Source organism: Ochotona princeps, chromosome 12 (assembly GCF_030435755.1).
Source record: "Ochotona princeps isolate mOchPri1 chromosome 12, mOchPri1.hap1, whole genome shotgun sequence".
NCBI classification, from domain to species: Eukaryota; Metazoa; Chordata; class Mammalia; order Lagomorpha; family Ochotonidae; genus Ochotona; species Ochotona princeps.
Window position 1 is genome coordinate 20,073,247 of NC_080843.1, and position 21,760 is coordinate 20,095,006.

The window sequence follows — 21,760 nt, forward strand, 5'->3', positions numbered from 1 at the left end:
AGTGCCAAACAAACTATACAAAGAGCATAATTTTACTTTCATATTTCAGTGGAATCTATTGATATTTTTATCAACTCACAGCAACAAAAAAGATCAGTACATAATTTGGGTAATCGTGGTGCTGAGCACAAAAGAAAAATACCTAGAAAAAATACTGTTATTTGAGAAAGATGGAAGGTAAGAGCATAAAGCTAGAATAAAGTTTCAATAGTAACTAGAAAATAACTCTAGGGTCTCCTCAGACATGTTACTAATGTTACAATAAAAATCACATATATGGACCTGCCACAGTAGCGTAGTGGCTAAACTCATTGCCCTGCACATGCTAGGATCTCATATGGCCGCCGGTTCTAATACTGGTGGCCCGCTTCCCATTCATCTCCTTGTTTGTGGCCTGGGAAAGCAGTTGGGGATGGCCCAAAGCCTTGGGACCCTGCACCCGTGTGGGAGACCTGGAAGAGGCTCCTGGATCCTGGCTTTGAGTCACACAGCTCCAATCATTACTGCCACTTGTGAATCATCAGTGGAAAGATCTTCCTCTCTTTCTCCTCCTATCTATATATTTGACTTTCTAATAAAAATAAACGAATGTGTTAAAAACTCATGTGTACAATGAAAATGCTTGCTGAAATTCACCAAGATGAAAAAAAATTTAAATGCACAGTGACTGAGAGCTGCAAAGACAGACAAAAAAAGGCACAAAGTAAACAGAATGGCAAAGAGAGAGAGAGAGAAGCAGAGATTGGGAGATTGGGAAACTTCCAATCTCCCCAATTGACCACAACATCCAGAGCTGATACAGCTGAATGAGGAGACAGGAACTTTATCCTCAATTTCTTGAAGGCTGGCCAAAGCTCACATATTCGGGTTGATTCTCTTTGCTTTCTTAAGTGCCGCAATGGCTGGAGTTCAGCTCATCCCAAACCAGGAGCCAGGAACCTCTTCCAGGTCTCCCAAGAAGATCCAGGGTCCCAAGGTTATGGGCCATCCTCACCTGCTTTCCCAGGTCACAAGCAGGAAGCTGCATGGGAAATGGGCCCGCTGGGATTAGAACCAGGGCCCTTACGGAATCCTGGTGCATGCAAGGTGAAGAATTTAGCCAGTAGGCTACTGTGCCAGGCCCATTTCCATGGAATTTTGGAAGTGGAAAATAAATAGTAGATAAAACTAAATCAAATACCAAGAGCCAGCATATCTTCTGAAGAACACAATTATTTATAAAGAATAAATCTGATTGTAACTTCTTTTGCAAAGTAATCACAAAATCAGATTTTGTTCATTAATGTCATGCATTTTATGTCCTTGGAACCAATGGACCTTTCTGGAAATTTCTTCCATTACATTATATTTACAAATTATAATATTTTTAAAAAATCATAACATGTAAATGAATGAATAATTGATATTAACAGAAAAGAGGAAAGGCAAGCATTTGACAAACCGTAAATGCGCTCATGACTTATGGAAGTGCCTGGATTTTAGTCTCAAACTTGTTTCCAATTTCTGCCAACAGCTAACATGTACCACTGGAAGAAGTGGATGATTCCGAAAGTTACTGGGTCCTGGATCCTTGAATGAGAGGCACTCAGGGAGTTCTCAATCCCTGTATTTCACTTGGCCTAGCCTCAGTTAATACTGGCATTTGGAGAATGAGCCAGAGAATGATAGATCTCTAAATTTGTTTCGTTTTTTTTCATCTTTGATGCAGGTAAGAGAAATATAATTTTAAACATACAGAAGCGTTTGTGATGTTTACATTTAATTTTTAAAATTTATATTATTACCACAAACACAGAAATAATTATTGACGGTAAAGGATATACTATTTTCTTACCTATAACAATCATTTCAGTAGAAGTTGGCTTATTAAAATATTATATTTGGCCACAGCCCAGTGACACGGCCAACTGGTGCCTCACCTGCAAAACTGGCTTCCCATGTGAGTGCTGGATGATGTGCCAGATGTTCTGTTTTGATCCAGCTCTCCGCTTGTGGCCTGGAGAAGCAGCAAGGGGTGGCCCAGGAACTCTGGCTCCTGCACCCATGGGAGAAACCAGGAAGAATCTTCCTGCTCTTGGTCCCCGACTTTGGATCAGCTCTGCCCTGGTCGATGCGGCCCTAAAACCAGCACATGGAAGACCTGATTTTTTATTCTCTTCTTGTTTCCTTGTAGAATATTCCTTTCCAATGAAAATAAATGCATCGTTTTAAAATAACATGTTAAGCAACTTAAATACATATGATTAAAGGAATAAAAGTCCATATATTTATGTGTTCTGCAATCTAGTGAATTAATTTATTTATTAAGGATTTTGTCTCTCATCGTTCATAATTTACCTATCATATTTCTCTGATAACCAAACACAATCAGTACAAACATTTGCTCGAACATTAGATGGAAAACTAGGACATCAGCATCAGTTAACCATTTTTAAATGGCAATAAAAATTAACGTAATATCCCATATGTGTCTAGAAAACAAAGTTATGCTTTGCAATTACCTACAAATGCTGCTTTGCCCTTGGTATACAGTTATGGGGAAACTGTTTACTACGAAGCAGCTCTGCCCTGGCAAAATCAACAAGCCAACAAGCTTGTTTTCTAGCCATTCATGACCTCAACAGGATGCTGTCTTCTACAGAACTGATGGAGCTCTGTAAGCACAGAAAATGTGAATTACAGTGTGTAAGTTGCAAACAAGATAAAAGCATGGAGCTGTCTCTTTCAAGAGATATAATCTTTGGTGAGCATTCAAACAAGTGGATAAGATTGCCATGAAGACAAAAGCATCGCATATCAAAAATGGCTGGGATTCGGTTCCTGGTTCAAAGTCCTGATTCCAGCTTTTCTCCTATAAAGATCCTTTTTTTGTTGTTGTTGATGTTGTTGTTGTTTGTTTGTTTATTGTTTGAAGGGCAGAGTAATAGAATGAGAGGGAGGGACAGACAGATCTTCCATCCATTGATTCATTTCCCAAATAGCCACAATTGCCAGTGTCGGTCCAGCCTGGAATTCCACCTTGGTCTCTGGCAAGGGTGGTCTTCTGCTGCCTTCTCAGGCAATACTGTTGCTCTCTGCATATTGAACCAGCATGAGAAATCTTACCATTTTGAGCAAGATCAGGACACAGAAAGCAAAGCACTGGACCCGATGGAACAATCCCAGATCTACAGCCATCTCTGTGAAAGCCCTGGAATGCCAATGTGAGTGAAACTGACTTTAGCCTCCAAGTCAGTTCATCTTCCAGCTTAATGTCTGCAGTGATGCCCTTTGCCTCCACTCAAAGCATTAACTGTGTTCCATAAACTCGTTGCCAAATTCTTGACCTGAAAATACAGGAAATCTATAAAATATTGGGAGGTGATAGACTAATGGAATAAGCCATGCTTATGCATACACATACATGTATATGTATACCTTTATTGGACCACTTTTCACAAATTCAAAAATCACTATCATTACATCAAAGTAGCTGACTTCTTCAAGAAAACAAAACAACTTCTGTTTCTTGCCACATAAGGTTTACAAAACAGAACACATTAACATTCACTGAATTTATGAAAACATTAAATAGATCTGGTTGCTATATAGGCAACATGAGTCTACGCTTAGTATAATGAGTTAGCAACATTAATTCAGTGTAGGTTTTGATGAAAAAGTTTGAATTCTTAATGGCAGAACTTTCCTCCAAAAATTTTTAAATTTGAAATACCCAGGGAATCCTTATAGTGATTCCTTAAAATCATGCAGAGAAAATTAAATAAATAACTAAATGGAATTTAAACTCTGCTAAATGGATTAAAATTTGTTAAACATTCCAATCATCCTAAGATAAACAGATGGCTTCTCTTCAAGCAAATCAAAAGAGTAATTATATACATCTGTACAACACCAATAAACTCTAACACATCCAGAAGCTGTTGGCTGCCATTTCTGACAACAGTTTCTGAGAATAGTATTTGTATCATCATTAGTCACTTTTCTTAAAAGCTGCAGTGACACCCAAATTGTTCCTCTCGTATAAAGCACAACGGCTAGATCTTCAATCCATACCTTCTTTAAATTATGCAGTTGACTGTACAGAAGGTAAACCCTGTCAATCTTACTAACTCCTTCACATTTTTCTACTTTTGTGTGCAATTAGATATTTGCTTCTGTTTGTAAAGAAAGTTCATGTTTACTCAGTTATTTGGAAAATACTTATATAGTCCCATCATCAGGGGTATGAAAAATATCACACCTCAAAAATCTTGATAGAAATATTGCTCACCAACAAAGCTGAATTCTGAGGTTTGAATTCCAGGCTTTTCTTCCTAATTTTCATACACAGGCAGAAATGCCATCACCTAAAGTGGGGTGTTGCAGGGCCATGTGAAGGAACAGCAGCTGAGCCATCTGGAGAAACACTTCAAAGGTTTTTATTGTCCAATTGGGTTTCTCTACTTGTTCACAGCAGTCTGTAGACACCCACATTTTCTGTCTGGAAGTGAAAATGAATGCTTTTATTTCTGGCAGCTCATATAAAATGCTGTACTCCAGATAGCCAAACTGAAATGCTCCTGGCAACCAAAATCATTTCATTAGCCCAGTTAGAATGACATGCACGAAATTCAGATTATTCCCTGTAAAATCCATTCTCAGTGCTAATGATCTTTATTACTAGCAAAACTATTTGGAAGGCCAATGGATCTAATAAATATGCATAAATATTTTCAAGGAGCTTACAGGAACACTATAAACAAAATTGAAAATTAAGAAAATGAAACAGTTATGTCTGTTTAAAACGCAATTCTTACAAAGTTACAAGTTTAACTTGTAACTAATGTTAGCTACAATTAACACAAATGAAGCATATGAAGTAGAAAATAAAATAAGAATAAGAAGAATTCAGACAAGTGTGGGTTGTGATTGGACAAATCAACATATACTTTATGAGAAAATAGTACTGAATTCAGGCTTTTAAAAGATCGATACAATATAAACCAGGTTTGTAGTAAGAGGCTCTTGGTCCACCTGCAAAGTGGGCGTTGGATCCATGAGTCCTAACGGCAGGGGATCTGGCAGGGCTTGTCACCTGGCCATGACCCCTGTGCCCACTTGTGGGTACTGGGTTCAAGAGTCCTGTGGGTCTGGTATCCAGTTCGGCTCCAGTTGCCTGACACAGGTCCTTGGACTCGTCTACAGGAATATGTCTTCCTCAGTGAAAAAGGTGGGGCAATGGACACAGACCTTGATGCACATGGAGAATATTGCAGCACATTTGGTAACAAAGCAGAAGAATAACTAGTACCGCAGCCAAATGATGACAGCAAAAGCCTGGACTAGTGGAGACTTGAGGCTGACTATGTAAGTCAGTGGACATGGGGAGGGCTGCAGCATCCTTGGATCAATGAAATGACAGCATTTCAGCACTGTTCAAACCATGTGGGCATAGCCCTCACAACACGCACACACTGGGACTCTGGGTGGATATCAGGTGGTAGTTCCCCATTTCTGGGAACTGGGACATTTGGGAAGCTGGATGTGGCTTTCCCCTCTATCTCTCCCTTCCCCCAGAAACAAGAAGAAATAGCAAATTTGAAAATTATCATTTCACCCATTTCCCTAACCATCGGTTCTTTCCATCCTGATCAACTACCAGGAAATATACCAATTACCATCCTGATCAATTACCAGGAAAAATAAAAACAAAAAAGAAAACCAGAAGAAGAGTTAATTATGTAAGTTAAATGTCTAGGAGCAGAGAGGTGAAAGATTGTATATGGTTATAAATTTGTTGCTTGATGAATGTGAAATATTAAGAGTTCTCAAGTGAAATTTAAGTAATTGTGCAAATAAATTATTCTGACATTTGGGTGAAAGAAAAATGTATATGCAACATTGTTAAACATCATGGATATTTTAATGTTATATAGGTATATATATTTGTATATAGGCATATATACATATATATGTGTATATATACATATACACACACTTATATGTCTATAAGGGTTATTCACAATGCATGGGAAAATATAATTGAAAGATAACTTCATGATGTGAATGTCTAACAGACATATGAAAAAATGCTCAGTCTCCATAGTTATTAGGGAACTACAAAAAACGACGTTCTATATAGCTCTAGAGAGATTGGCCTACATTCAGAAATTTGATAACAACACCTGCTGCCATGGATGTGCAGAGAAAGGTACCCTGATCCACTTTTGGTGGGAATGTAAACTACCGTAGCCACTGTGAAAATCGGTATGGAGAGTGATAAGACAACAACAAATTATCTGCCGTATGACCCAGCTATCCCACTCCTGGGAATATATCCAAAGGAGGTAAAGTCTGCATCTGACAGAGTTACCAATAATCCTGTATTTACTGCCGCAAAGACATGGAAAGAACCCAGATGCCCGTGAGAAGAAGAATGGTTAAAGGTATTGGGGCACATCTCCTCCATGAAATATTACTCAGCCATTCAAAAGAATGAAATTCTCCCACTTGCAACAAAACTGTCTCAACTAGAGACCGTTATCCTCAGGCAAATATGTCGATCCCAAAATAACAAACACCAGATATTATCTTTAATAAAGGCAACCTTCATGTAAAAGCCTCGACGGCTTTCCCAGGCCACAGAGCTGTTTGGGAATTGGGGCCACTGTGATTAGAACCAGCATTCATATGGGATTCCATTGCATGCCAGGCAAGGATTTTAGTGGCTAGTTCACCTTGCTGGGTGAGTTCTTGATACATTTCATAAAAATTAACCATTGTAGCTTTTGCAATCCTTGACTTTACTTTGTTGGGAGCGATTTAATTACTATTTCAATCTCCATTCTGGTTAGAGATCTATTTTGCCTCTTGATTCACTGTGATAGATTGCATGTGTCTAAATTTTTTTCCATTTCTTCCATTTGTTCTAATTTGTTTTATAGGGTTGTTTGTAATAGTCTTTTTGTTATTCTATGTCTATCTGAGTTGTCATTGTTATTTTTTCGGGTTTTTTTTTTTTTTTTTTGGTCACTAATTCCATTGACTTATATCTTCTCCATCCTTTTTGTGATTAGGCCAGTGGGGAATCTATTATGGCGATTTTCTCAAAGAATCAGTTCTTGGACTCATTGATGGCATGTATTGTTCTTTTGGTCTCTATATGGTTTAAATTCTTCCTTTATTTTGATTATTTCTTTTTTCGTGGTAATGTTGGGATTGTTTTGTAATTGTTTTTCTGCCTCATTCAGACATGTGACTAGCCTGTTTACCTGGCTCCTTTCTAATTTCTTTTCTTTTTGTTAAGATTTATTTTTATTTTATTACAAAGTCAGATATACAGAGAGGAGGAGAGTCAGAGAGGAAGATCTTCTGTCCCATGATTCACTCCCCAAGTGAATGCAACGGCCGGTGCTGTGCCAATCTGAAGCCAGGAACCAGGAACCTCTTCCAGGTCTCCCACACTGGTGCAGGGTCCCAATGCAATGGGCCGTCCTCAACTGCTTTCTCAGGCAACAAGCAGGGAGCTGGATGGAAAGTGGAGCTGCCGGGATTAGAACCGGTGCCCATATGGGATGCTGGCGCGTTTAAGGCGAGGACTTTTAGTCAGGCCACGCCCGCCGGGCCCTCCTTCCTAATTTCTTAACATAAGCATTAATGGAAATGAAATTTTAACACTGCCTTTGCTGAGTTCCACAAGTTTTGTTATGTTTTGTTGATGCCTTCATTCGTTTCAGGCAGTTTTCTGTACAAGTTGATGCATGGCATGATTTTGATTTTGGGGGGAATTTTCCAACAAAGGATGATATACATTATTTACAACACATTTATTAAAGAAAAAATCTTAACTAGAATTTATCATGTGCTACCTAAGCCAGTAGAAACCACAAAGAAAAACTAGAATATTGCAACTGTGTTTCATATAAAAGGAACTCTAAGAAGACATTAAATAATAAAATAAAGCATATAGTTTGAAAAATAGCAAACAGTTGAAATTAAAAAGATTGATGAAACTGTGAGTCAGTGAAAATTTTCATGTATTTCCAGTAGAAAGTAAGTTTCATAATAATACTTTCATAAGCTATTTAAAATTATATATTAAAGATCGATATTTTCATAACCTATGACCAATTGAGTAACTAAAGATATTCTTAAGAGAAAATCATATATATATATGCAAAAAGATGCTTAATAGACTGATTATAGCAACATTATGTGAAATAATTAATATCTCTTATCCTCAATAAAAGGATGGATGGATTGTGGTGCATAAATTTTATTATCAGAATAAGATGCAGATTCAAAAATTCAAAAATCGTTTGTTAAACCATATGGTGGATTCTAAGGAAAATGATATATTGATTTACAGAAGAATGAATAATCTATTAATGTCATAAAACATGAATAATCATTCTATTAATGACATGGGAATAGTGTATTATATAGGTGTCCGTATTAATATTCTCTATTCTTGCTGTGTTTGATGATGAGGTATATTAACAAGTTGTGTATGCATTATTAAGCCTTGCACATATAACAGGAAATTTTTTGAGCATACACTGTAATGAACATTCCATTATTACGTAATAATCAAAATTAATTGGCATGCCATACATATTTCAATAAATATAGTACTGTTGAAATTTTTGAATACATCTTTGGGTAATTTACATATCAAGTGAACACAAAACCAGGAAGCACAGGGTAATTTCAAAAAATTCATGCAAAACTAAATTTTAAAAAATATCTTTAGGAGCAGGCATTTGGTCCACCAGTTAAACAATGAATTTGGATGCCTATATTGCTTTTCAAAGAGTCAAGCTTCAGCTTCACTCTGGACTCCAACATTGTGGTCAGCTATAAAAGAAAGAAGTATATCTTACAAAACCTAGTCCTGAGGACCATCATCTCACAGTTCCAGTAAGCTCACTTTCAGATATAAACACATGCTAACTGGAAGCAAAGAGGATGTCTTCCACAACTTGTTAAACCTAGGTCTGCAGGAAAGACAGGGAGATCGAATAGATGCCCAAAGTTAGAAATAATTAAAGGTGACTAGTCCTTTTCTAACAACTGAACCCTCCTCAATCATGTGCTAGGTCACCAATACACCCATCATGCAGGAAATCAAGAAGCAAAGAGAAGAAAGACAGTAGATCATAGTTGAGCACCAGTGAGGCCACTGTTCCTGCTGATTTCGTATTCCTTGATTGCGAAAACTGAGATTCCACGTATTCACATTCTAGGGGTTCAAAGGAAGCATTTCATCAGAGGGATGAATTGGGGGATGCCATGTCCTATTTCCTCTCATTTCAGAAAAGATTCCTAAAATATTTAAGGTACAAAGAAAAGCCATGAATAGTTCAACTCAGGCAGAGACACTGGGAATTCTTTGACCCTCAGACCATAGAGAAATATATAAAATAATTTTACATGTTTGAAAATTTCAGCTTAGAAAAAAATTGTTTCAAAAACACCTACTTGTGTACCTTAGATGAAGACCAACTCAGATTAAATGCAGAAAGAGAGCAGTTGACACAAATCTTTAGAAATATATGAAGCATGGCTCAGAGCATCCCCAGCTATAGTCCTCAGTAGTCCCGCTCATCCCAGGATCGCAGCAGACCTCCAGTTGGGAACTCTCGCTCCCTGAGGTTGGGTGTAAGTTAGCAGCAGAGATGAAGCTCAGGGTCCTGCATATTCTGAGCCTTCTTCTACCACTTCTGTGGAATGTGCTTTGCTTTAAAGGTTCTAGGAGGAACCTCTAAGATATTTCTTGTTTAGATTCTAAGATGAATTCTTTCAAGAGGCCCACTTCAAATCTCATGAATTGCATTTTGCCAGCACAGGTAAGGCATTGAGACACCAATGGAGCATCATTTCTAGCAACCTCCTTCGACAAGATTACCTGCTGGTAGCATAGAGGACACCTCTGATGCACCTGACTCAAGATGGAGCCACACCCCATGCGAGTTAATATGACTTGTTGTCATCAATTGCCAACATTAGGTTATTTTTTTCCTTTTTTTAAAATTTATTCATTAATTACATTGTATTATGTGACACAGTTTCATAGGTACTTGGATTCTCCCCACCCCTCCCCAAACCCTCCCACCATGGTGGATTCCTCCACCTTGTTGCATAACCACAGTTCAAGTTCAGTTGAGATTCCCCCATTGCAAGCATATGCCAGACATAGAGTACAGCATCTTATTGTCCAGTCAAGTTCAATGGCTTCTTAGGTATACCCTCTCTGGTTTGAAGACAGAGCCAGCAGAGTATTATCCCGATCAATTAAAAGCTCCAACATACCATCAGCAAAAATTCACATCATTATGGAATTAATTGACATAGTAATGAGTAACCAATATGTTAAAAGTAAATGCGAGTTCTTAACCACCTTCTGTGACCACAGTCCCGTGCGAGCGCTGGGGTGGGCGGTCCCCGCACATTTATTTTTAACATATTGGTTACTCAATACTATGTCAATTAATTCCATAATGATGTGAATTTTTGCTGATGGTATGTTGGAGCTTTTAATTGATCGGGATAATACTCTGCTGGCTCTGTCTTCAAACCAGAGAGGGTCTTGCTAAAAGCCATTGAACCTGACTGGACAATAAGATGCTGGGCTCTATGGTATATGCTTGCAATGAGGGAATCTCAACTGAACTTAAACTGTGGTTATGCAACAAGGTGGAGGAATCCACCATGGTGGGAGGGTTTGGGGAGGGGTGGGGAGAATCCCAGTACCTGTGAAACTGTGTCACATAATACAATGTAATTAATGAATTAAAAATAATAAATAAATAAAAAAATAAATGTGAGTTCTTAACCACATTCTGTCAGTGAGGTACCACCTGACACCAGTAAGATTGGCCCACATGAAAAAAAGCACCAACAACACTTGTTGGCGAGGTTGCAGGGAAAAGGGAACCCTACTCCACTGCTGGTGGGGCTGCAGGTTGGTAAAACCTCTATGGAAATCAGTATGGAGAACATTCAAACAACTCAAAATCAATATACCGTATGATCCAGCAATAGCACTCCTGGGAATATATCCAGAACAATTGTTTTATGAGAAACCAACATGCACTCCTATGTTCATAGCAGCTCAATCAGTAATTGCAAAAACATGGAAGCAACCAAAATGCCCTTCAGCAGAGGATTGGATAAAAGCTATGGTTCATCTACGCCATGGAATACCACTCAGGTATTAAAAAAAAAAAACAAAATGCAGTTCTTTGGGGCCAAATGGGCCCAACTAGAAACCATAATGCTAAGGGAATCCCAAAAGGTTAGATACCACATGTTTGCCTTAATTTAAGATGATATGATGTTATATAAAACACGTTATGTTATGTATGTTATGTTATATGTTGTGTATAAACTAAAATTGAAATGTCAATGAGGTGGTAACATTAGGTTATTTTTAAAAAAAATATTTAAAACTTTGTTCTCTTACTTAAATGTTTCCTATTGTAGTTTCAAAAGGACATCATGTTTTGTGACTTCAAATTTTCTTTAAGACATGTTAGTAAGTAAATGTGTTTGCCTTTCTTTCAATTGGTTCCTTTGAAATTCAAAAGATTTCAGAGTTTATTTCCTCATAGAAATGTTTTCTATGAATTCAAAACTTTCATTCTTCTTTTAGCAAGGTATACTTAAAAACATTGGCATAGGGCCTGATGCAATAGCCTAGTGGCTGAAGTTCTCACCTTCCCAAGTCAGGATTCCATATGGGTGCCAATTCTAATTCCAGTGGCCCCGCTTCCCATCCCGCTCCCTGCTTATGGCCTGGGAAAGCTGTCAAGGATGGCCCAATGCCATGGGACCCTGCACTGGCTAGAGAGACCTGGAAGAGGCTTCTGGCTCCTGGCTTCGGATCAGCTAAATTCCAGCCATTGCGGCCGTTTGCGGGGGGTGAATCATCAGAGAGAAGACCTCTCCTTCTCTCTGTATATCTGACTTTGCAATAACATAAGTAAATCTTTAAAAAAAAAAGGCATAGTTGTGGTAAAACAAGTTTTGTTACCACAAATAGCCAACCAACAAGTCAAAATACAGCTATTTTTACAATTTTATTCACTGTTTCAGGCTTGTTAACCATGAAAGTTTTCTGGGTCTGAGATTGCTATGCAGCCTTGTCATTATTTTTAACGGTTGAACTTGGCTTATTGTGCTATTGCTGGCATTGTTATATATGCATTCCTCTTGTAGCTTTCACTTACTGTCCGTAGATTTCCGGGCACAGATCCTAGCAGGATAATGCTGACCTGACTTTCTAAGATTAACAATACAGTCCAGGTACAACCAGTTTAAGATGCATTTCTACAATCTTTTTGTTGTGCAAACATGGATGAAAGTTGTCATCAATCTCTCATGCACAATGACGGGTCAGGGGACAGGAAACAATGAGTATCAAGTTTATGCTGTAAATATAGAGCAAACAGCCTAGCTGGAGAATGACTGATAAGTAATGTTTTCCAATACATAGATGACAAAAGGCAAATATGGGACTTCAGATGTAATTGCCAGTTGTCAACCTTAGACTAAAATCTGAAGTTGAACGATTGTGGCAGTAACATTCATTTGCAGAAGCACCTTATGATTGTTTATGTTGAGACAGTCTCAATGTATTCAAGATTTGCCCCAGAGAGAATTTGTGTTCTTACTTGTGGAAGGTTCCTCTTGTAAATCCTGACAAACTTAGCTGGAATCACTGTGCTTTGGCTAATAAAACAGCTTGAAGCACCTTATATTTGAAAGACTCCCTAAAATATCCTAATGGGAAAAAGAATGGAGTTAGACAATCTCCTCATCTCACGAGATGCCTGTGTAGTACTGTCTGGCTGCTTTAACGTACCCTTCTCTGAGTATGTCGATAATGCTAAACAAGTTGACATTTGGGTCAGTCACATTTTCGAAGACATGACTAATATCTCTGGTACCAACAAGTAAATTTTGAAGATGGGAATCTTAGTTTTATTCACTCCTCTCCCCTTTGCTATATATCCTCCTCATCATGCCCCTGATCCTAGTTTTTGGCCTGCACATCCCACAGTGCCTCCTTAACTTCATTTCCTATCGTCTGAAATCAATCAAGTCCATGATGATTGTACAAGTTGAGCCTCACGTGCAGATTTCATTCTACAAGGGACCCATAGGTAAGCCTTTGAAGGAGATATGACTGTCATCCATCAATGCCATCCCTTTCCAAATTGAAGCTGCAAAGCTGTTATCACCCTCTCCCTAACGAAACATAGGGTCACCTCTTCAGAGATGGCGTAGATAGACAACAGACAGATTCTTTTTTTTTTTTTTAAAGATTTACTCCACTTATATTACAAAGTCAGATGTACTGAGAGGAGGAGAGACAGAGAGGAAGCGGAGCTGCTGGGACCAGAACCAGCAGCCATATGGGATCAAGGCGAGGACCCCAGCCACCAGGCCACGCCGCCGAGCCCCCAACAGACAGATTCTTAATTAAGTCAGGAAAAGAGAAGCAGTTGGACTATAGATGGATAATGCAATTGCTGGATGAAGCATCAACCAAAGCTGCTGGTCACCACGGAACTGCTTGAATATTTGGCAGGTTTACTATGTAACATCAATTACTCCAGCTATGAGCACTGCATGGATTGCAATGGGCCTTTCATTTCATATGGAAAAAGTGATTCTAGCAACTGCTCTCTGAGTGGACCTTATTCATTACTAAAAGTTTTAACATTATTAGCATATAGAGTGACCAATCAGGGCAAGTTCCCCATTTAAAAACATACAAAATCCTCTACACATGATCTGCTTCAGTAACTCTGACTGGACACCTGCGGTTGCTGGGTGCTCTCTTTCACACTTTTTCTTTCATTCAATAAGCTCACTTTACATCATTCCTACTCCCTTATCTGTGTACCAAATTCCCTGTAACCATGAAACAACAAATGCAGGAGAGAAAACACTAAGGCATAGAAGAGCTTTAGCATTCCTAAAATTGCAATGGAAAGAAAGTCTGGACACAATGTTGAAGAATAGAAAAGCAATTGACAAAAACAAAGCAATAGAACTAGATTTTGCATTTTAAGATGTCGGAAACTGTGGTAATAACTGAGCAAACAAAATGGTGTGATAATAGCAAAGTAATAACCAAGCAAAGAGACAAAACAGAGAGAATAGGATCAAGGTAGCATATAATGAGACATGATATAACATTTGACTGTGGCAGACATTTGGCACTAGAATGGCCTTGGGAAGGCGGCAGGTGATGGTTCAAGTGTAAGGTTCCCTGTGCTGGATTGAGTTTCAGGCTTCAACCTGGACTGCCCTGCTTGTCTTGGGATTTGGGCAAATGAACTAGTGCTCAAAATATCTCTTTCTGCCTCTTTCTTCCTCTCTTTGTATATTTATGTTTCAAATAAGTAAATAAGTAACATTGACAGTGAAAAGTTAGTTATTATTACAACAAATAAAACTCAGATTACTCAAAATTTGAAGGGAAATTTTCAAATAAACAGGAAAAAAGATTGAATGTTATCATAATTGACTAGTATCAGAGATACAAATATAAGTACTGCAAAGATATGTAGATTTTATTTGGTGAAATACAACACTCAACTACAAGTCAGGCAATGTGTGTGTTTTACTCACAGATAACTACCACAGCTATACAGCCCAAGGACTTGCATGACAATCATTCTCTCAGGACTCAGGAGAGCTGCTCAGTTAGGAGAATCTGGGCACATGCCACCCTGCACCATGGGTGAGGTCCCTGAAAGCACTCCAGTGTGAGTTTTGGTGACACTGGGCTTACTGGTCTTTATTATTGCAGACAATCCTACTGATGGAGGATTGAGAAGGCAGGCCAATTGTTCCAGTTTCTATTGTTCATAAAAGGGTATTATCTTCTTTTTTAAAAAAGTTTTTAAAAATTGATTTTATTTTTATTGGAAAGTCAGATATACATAGAACAGGGGAGACAGAGAAAGATCTTCCATTCACTGATTAACTCCCCAAGTGGCCACAATAGCTAGAGTTGAGTTGATCCAAAGCCAGGAGCCAGGAACCAGAAGCCTCTTTCTGGGTCTCCCATGCAGGTGCAGGGTCCCATCCTCAACTGCTTTCTCAGGCCACAAGTAGGGAGCTAGATGGGAAGCAGGGCTGCCAGAATTAGAACTGGTGCCCCTATGGGATCTGGCCATGTGCAAGGTGAGGACTTTAGCTGCTAGGCTACCACGCTGGACCCAGGGGCATTATATTCTTAGAACTTTCTACAAACATTCTGAGAATTTTAAGCATGAAAGTGAACAGAGAAAGCACATCCAGTCATCAGTCTATTTGCAAACTCCTGTTTGGATCAAAACATGTAAAGTTGGACAGATTCATCAGATTTAGATTTTAGGATACATTCAACACTGTCTTCTGGGAAAGTCTAAAGCAATCAGTACAGGTTGTTATTCGGTGTTTTCTGATAAAAAAAAAATTATTTTCTTCTAAAGATTTGGCTGAACTTATTTGTAGGGAAAAGAAAAATTGTATGGAAACTCGGAGTATTTCATAGGAAAATAAAACAAGTATATTTTCATAAAAGAAAATGAAAGCTGATGAAAAGACAAAAAATATAACCAGAAAAGTATATCAACACTGTAATATTTTTTTACAGCAATGAATAGTGTACTATTGGAATACAGCTCAAAACAAAAAATAAATTGTTTATATAGTAAGAAATAAATTAAGCATGATTTCACAAGCAGAAATATTTCTCAAATAATAATTATACTCAATAGATTTTCATGGTGATAGAAACACAAAGGCAATTGCTGACAAAAATGTGGAATAGTACTAACTGTAATGGACCCAGGGCTGTGGTCTAGTGGCTAAAATCCTCATCTTGCATTCGTCAGGATCCCATATGGGAGCTCTTTCATGTCCTGATAGCCCTGCTTCTCATCCAACTCCCTGCTTGTGGCCTGGGAAAGCAGTAGAGGATGGCCCAAAGCCTTGGGACCCTGCACACATGAGCGACACAGAGGAATCACCTGGCTTCGGATTCACTCTTCCACTTTGGGCATGAATCAGCAGACAGAAGATATTTCTCTCTGTCTCTCCTTTTCTCTGTATATATGAATAAAATATAGCTTTTAAAAAATAGTAACTTTATTCATCTTTGGATATGATATCAGGGTAAACATCTTTGGAGAGGATTGGTAAAATATAATACACATATAAAGGTACACAAACATTAAAAATTTACAACTTTGTGAGATTCATAGCATTATCTTCAGAGGGAATAAAATGGAACAACACATCCATATGGTTATACATATCTATGGTTATATATATATGTATATATATGCATTTTCAAATTACTAGTTTATCGTCACCTTATACATTGTTTCACAATGGAGCTGAATAGCACTATGTTTTAAATGAATGTATTTTTAATAAATCAATCATATTTATTGGCATCAGGAAAATAAATCTTAGTATAACTGTCAAAAACATAAAACGTTTTATCATGTGAAAGAAATATGGATATTTTCTATCTATATTCTATGAATATTTTCTCTCCTGTTTAGGATTAGAATCACAAGAGCCAACATTCGTTTCTGTAACTCTTTCCACACTAACTTGATTGATATTTCATTTGAATGACACATAGTCTTTTTGAATTGAAGTAATGCATTCAGCCAAATTACAACCAAGACTTTGAAGTCTAAGATCTTGTCTGCCTTTGAGGTAACTTTTTCAAATTGGCTTTGATACATTGTTCTGATTTTCAGATGTAACTCTCACAGGGCATTTCATATTCTGACTTTCTTATCTGCATGTGATATCTGTCATTCAACATAACAGCTATCACTTCTAGTTCCATGTTGACTGCAATTTTAATCATCCAAGTCATTGATAAAAATGTAAAACAGAGCAGGGACACAAGTCTCTGTTGCTTGTCATTAGAAACTATTTTCTCTTTAGGCAATTTTTGGCTCTTAGGGAACATGATACAAATTGACAAACCCACCCCAAGTGACTTCCAACAAAATGACCTCTTCTTGTTCCCAAGGACATGTGTCTGATCTTGTGAAATACCTCCTTGAAATCCACAGGCCCTGCATCAGATAAGTGAAACAGGGACCACTATTGTAGGGCAACTGATTAAGCAGCTGCCTGTGCTGCCGGGGGTGCACCACAGCTTTCTGGCTTGAGTCCCTGCTCCTCAACTCCTGCTGACACGCCTGAGAATACAGCAGGTTTTGAACCAAATGCTTGGTTCCCTGCTACTTGGAAGGCCCAGGTGGAAATCCTGGCTCCTGACTTTGCTAGGTACAGCCTTGGCAGCAGTTGCCATTTAGAAAGTAAAGCAGTGGATGAAGGTCTGTCTCTTTCTTTGTGTTTCCCATTTATCTGTTGGTCCCCTTATTTCTGTCACATTGCCTTTTTAAATGAAAAAAAAGCAAGTTATTAAAAATAATTTATCTGAACTAATAGTTCAGTAATCTCACATAAAAGAAAGCAGAGCTGTTATGAAATGATCTGTTCTTTCTAAAATGTATTTACATGAAGAAATTTATTAATACATTAATTTTCCAGGGTCCCAATAAATGTAATAATTACTGCAACACAGTGTCATTACTTCTCATGTTAGTGTGGCATTACTACATGAGAACAAGTTCCATGTAGCCCATAGTATGTTTAAGTTTATAAGATCTGCTCCTTCATGTACATATTTCTTGGTGAGGACTTCTTGTGCTATGAGCACAATTTCATTTACTTGTTTAAAAGATGAGATCCTATATCCTTTCAGTGCTGTTCACATATATTTGTTAAGCTCTCCTCAGTCCCTGCTGGCAGAAGATGGAGAATTATATGACTCTTAAACTGTTTTTACTTTCAAATTTAACTCATTCAATCACTCCATCCACTTTTAGTACCTTTATTTTTACACTTTATTACCCACTGTGTTAACATAAAAATCTAAAGCATGTGGTGTTCATTGCATGGTGTCATGCCATAATTCATACATTGAAACTGTCTGTCTAACAGTAGTATTTTCTTAGCAATAGGGTCTTGATGAAGGAAGTTGAATCTGACATGGTTAATACATCATTAGATGTAATTTATTTTCGTCATTAAAAATCCACATGATCATGTCTGTGATAATGTTTTTCTTGACTATTTCCAATTACAAAAGATTTTATAAATTCATCACATAAACTAGTTTATTCCTATTGAGTCTTAATATTATTTCATCATTTTTGGCGCATATCAATATAATCCTTGCAGTATATTTACTTGACTTTTTAAAATTTTTTGCATTCAATTTTAAATTTTTTGAAAATAGAATTTTGGTTTCACTCATTTTACTTTTCCTATAATTTGGATCAAAATTGCTTCCAATTAATACGAAATAAATTACGTGCTAAATTGAGTAAAATTTCCTTAATGCATTTTTTATCAACCCATTACCTTATTTTTTCAAAACAGAATGCTTTAACTAGCGTTCATTTAAAAATGTTTTATTGTATAATGAAGCGTTAGAGTATTAGAGGTGAATAATGTTATTTGTTGAAAGAATCTTGTTTCAAATAAAGTAAATATGGTGTATTGAAGTGAAAGGATATTAGATTTTTTTTGCCATAGCCTTGTCATATTGGTCAGCAAAAGCAGTGTTTGATAGCAAAATATTTTGAAATACTAATCACAGTTTTCATTTTTCAGTTTTTCATTGATTATGCCTATTCATCTGTTTATACTTTGACTAACTTCTTGTTGGTATCTTTTTGTATTTTCCATATTTTTCTTCTTCACCTTTTTCATTTACCTCTTCTGTGTTTCCTTTTAGTTAAGCATGTGCTGCCTACTCAGTGGCACATTACTTAATCAAGGTGCTACAATTTGTTGTTGACGTTGTTGCTGTTGTTATTCATTCTGTGATTGATGTGGCTGTTATGAAATGATGTCAATCCGAACAATAGTTAAAAAAATGTTCTAGATATGAGAAAAAAATGTCTTTGGTATTTTGAGGTTGCAATAAGCTTGTAAATTGCTTTAAGTACGATGGGTATTTTGATGATATTAATACTTTCAATATATAGGAATTTGATTTTAACAGATAATTTTGTACTATGAATGTTTACTGTTAGTACCAGGTGTGAAATATGGCTTTTTGTTATTGTTATACTTTTGTTTTCAAAAGATTAATTTTTCTGGCCTAAAGCCTTAATTATTTTAGAGGTAATCTGTGACTACTTTGCCATGTGTGTGTTTTTCCTTTCTTCCTGCGTGTTCCATGAGGAAGATATTCTGACTTTGTAGATGAAACATGCTTATGCTTTATTGTACAAGAAGTCTTATGTTTTTAAAGCAAATAAAGGTGTTTAAAAAAAATAAATCAAATAAAGAGGAAAAGCTTCCCTATCAAAAAAAAAAAAAAATAAAGTTGAAGGATATAGTAAGCTCTATTTCCTGGTAGTTTTCATATTTATGGGTTACTTATAAATACTCTATTAGAAATTTTGGCAGCACACTTGGCAGAATTAAGACTGGAAACATCACTATCCACGAATCAGTAATAATTTAACAAAAGCCTTGTAATGTGATGCTTCAGAGTGTCTATAAAGGAACGTAGTTACTGCCAGTTACTGCAATAGTTAATGTTTCCATTCAACACAATGTTGCTTTTAGAAGGAAAGGTTTATTGCCCTGAATAAGCTCTCTTATGTTCTCAGGAAGCCAAGTTTCTGAATGTTCCAGAAACACTTCCTTTCACATTCATCTAATGTTAGGCTTCAGCTCTCCCTTCTGATACAAAGCAATTTGTACTTTGCTCTTCAAAAGTAGAGCATTCAGTCTGACAGATGTAACCATAAAGGTAGCTTCAGTGAGTTAAAACCCAAAATACACGTTGTACGTTCTTCAGCATGTGGTGTACGGATTGAAAGAGTTCAGTAAACACCATTATGCTGGGCCATGTTGTGTTATATAGGTTGAAATCTAATCCCTAAATACTGGGGCCTGGCTTTATTCTGCAACTCCAGGGTTTAGTGAATCGTCAGAATATTCACAAACTTAATGGAATTCCATTCAGTACACCTTACCTATCTTTTCTCTCTAGCATAATCTGCAATAACCAAACAATGTGACTTGTTTTTCAACAGTGACAGTTTTGGGCAGAGTACTTTGAACATTCAACTGCAATGAGTAGCAAGGGACTTCTGAAGAACTCCCCAGAACACCTGCAGATGGCCTAAGGAGATTCAACTCATCAAAATTCAACCGGGCACAGAAAAGAGAGCCCATGCTAATGAAACCAAGTGTGTGGGTTTTTTGTTTGTTTGTTGGGTTTTTTTGTTTGTTTGCTCATTTTCACCAATAATTCAGAACCACCTAAGTCTTGGAATGTTCTCAGTTTGCTTTGAGCTTTATGAAGTCAAAACTCTGTATACAAATTCTCTCAGTGACTCTCATCCATCTATTACATAAAAGCTTAATTACAGACCAAAGGCTATTCTAACTCCCTCATCTTTTAATGTGGTAACAACAAATGCATAGTGATTCTCTGCACTGTACAACTCACTATTTAAAATTGTGGTAAGGTGCTCGCTCCAACAGTACGTTTACTAAAATTGGAATGAAATTGTAGTCAGTATAGTTAAGAGACTGTATTTTCTCTTCTTTCACAGATTAAGTGTACTTACTTGAAAGGTAGAATTAGAGAGAGAGATGGAGAGAGGGAGGAAGGGAGGGAGAGAAAGAGAGAGAGAGAGATCTTTCTATCAGCTTGGTCACTCCCCAAATGGTCACTCCCCAAATTGGTCACTCCCCAATAGCCAGAGACAAACCAAGCCAAAATCCTGTGCCAGAGACCTCTTCGAGCACTCCTACTTGGGGGCAGGGCGGACAAGCACTTCAATCATCCTGCACTGTCCTTCCAGTCACAACAGGGAGCTAGATCTGAAGTAGTGCAACAGGCGTTAAAAGCAGGACCCATATGTGCCAGCACCCCATGTGACAACTTAAGCCAATAACCACCATGCTGGCCTCCAGATTGCATTTCTAAGGTATTAAATACTAAGTCTTTTAAAAGTTTGTACATTCATGGGGTCTGTGATCATATTGAACAGTATATGCTTAAGAACTAGAGGATCTTTCCACATACTACTTAAAATTAACTTTTCTAACTCACAATTGATTAATGATCTAGTGTTTAAATAATGTCACTAAATTGACTGACCAATTTGCCAACATAAATATAGAAATTCATATCAATCCTCAAAAACTCATGAAATAATAAAGTAATAAATATGCTTTTATTCAAATTAGTTCTTGGGGGGAAAATCATTTTGTTTTACAAGAGAGGTTTTATTGAGTACAGCTATTTTAAAAGAATTTTTTGAAGCAAATACAAAAATAATTTTAGTAGAATTTGATATAAATATTATATTTGCTAACTTTATATATATTAGAAGATGTTGAAGTTATCAAGATGTGGAGAACAAACTATTTAGCAGACACTAACATAGGTGCAAAATAACTGCAATCAGCATTTTGAACACACACGCATCCATGTAATTTTATTACTGTTGATATTTGCCAACTAAGATATAATTTGCCAGATTTGTGTATAATTGCTTTATTATTACTTCCTTCCCTTATTTTTCATTCTTTTTAAAGATAGATCGATCAATTTGTTGATTGATTGATTGATTGATTGAGTTAGAAAGACACTGTGGAAAAGAGATGCAGAGAGAGAGATCATCTATACACCTTTTCACTGCTCAAATGGCTG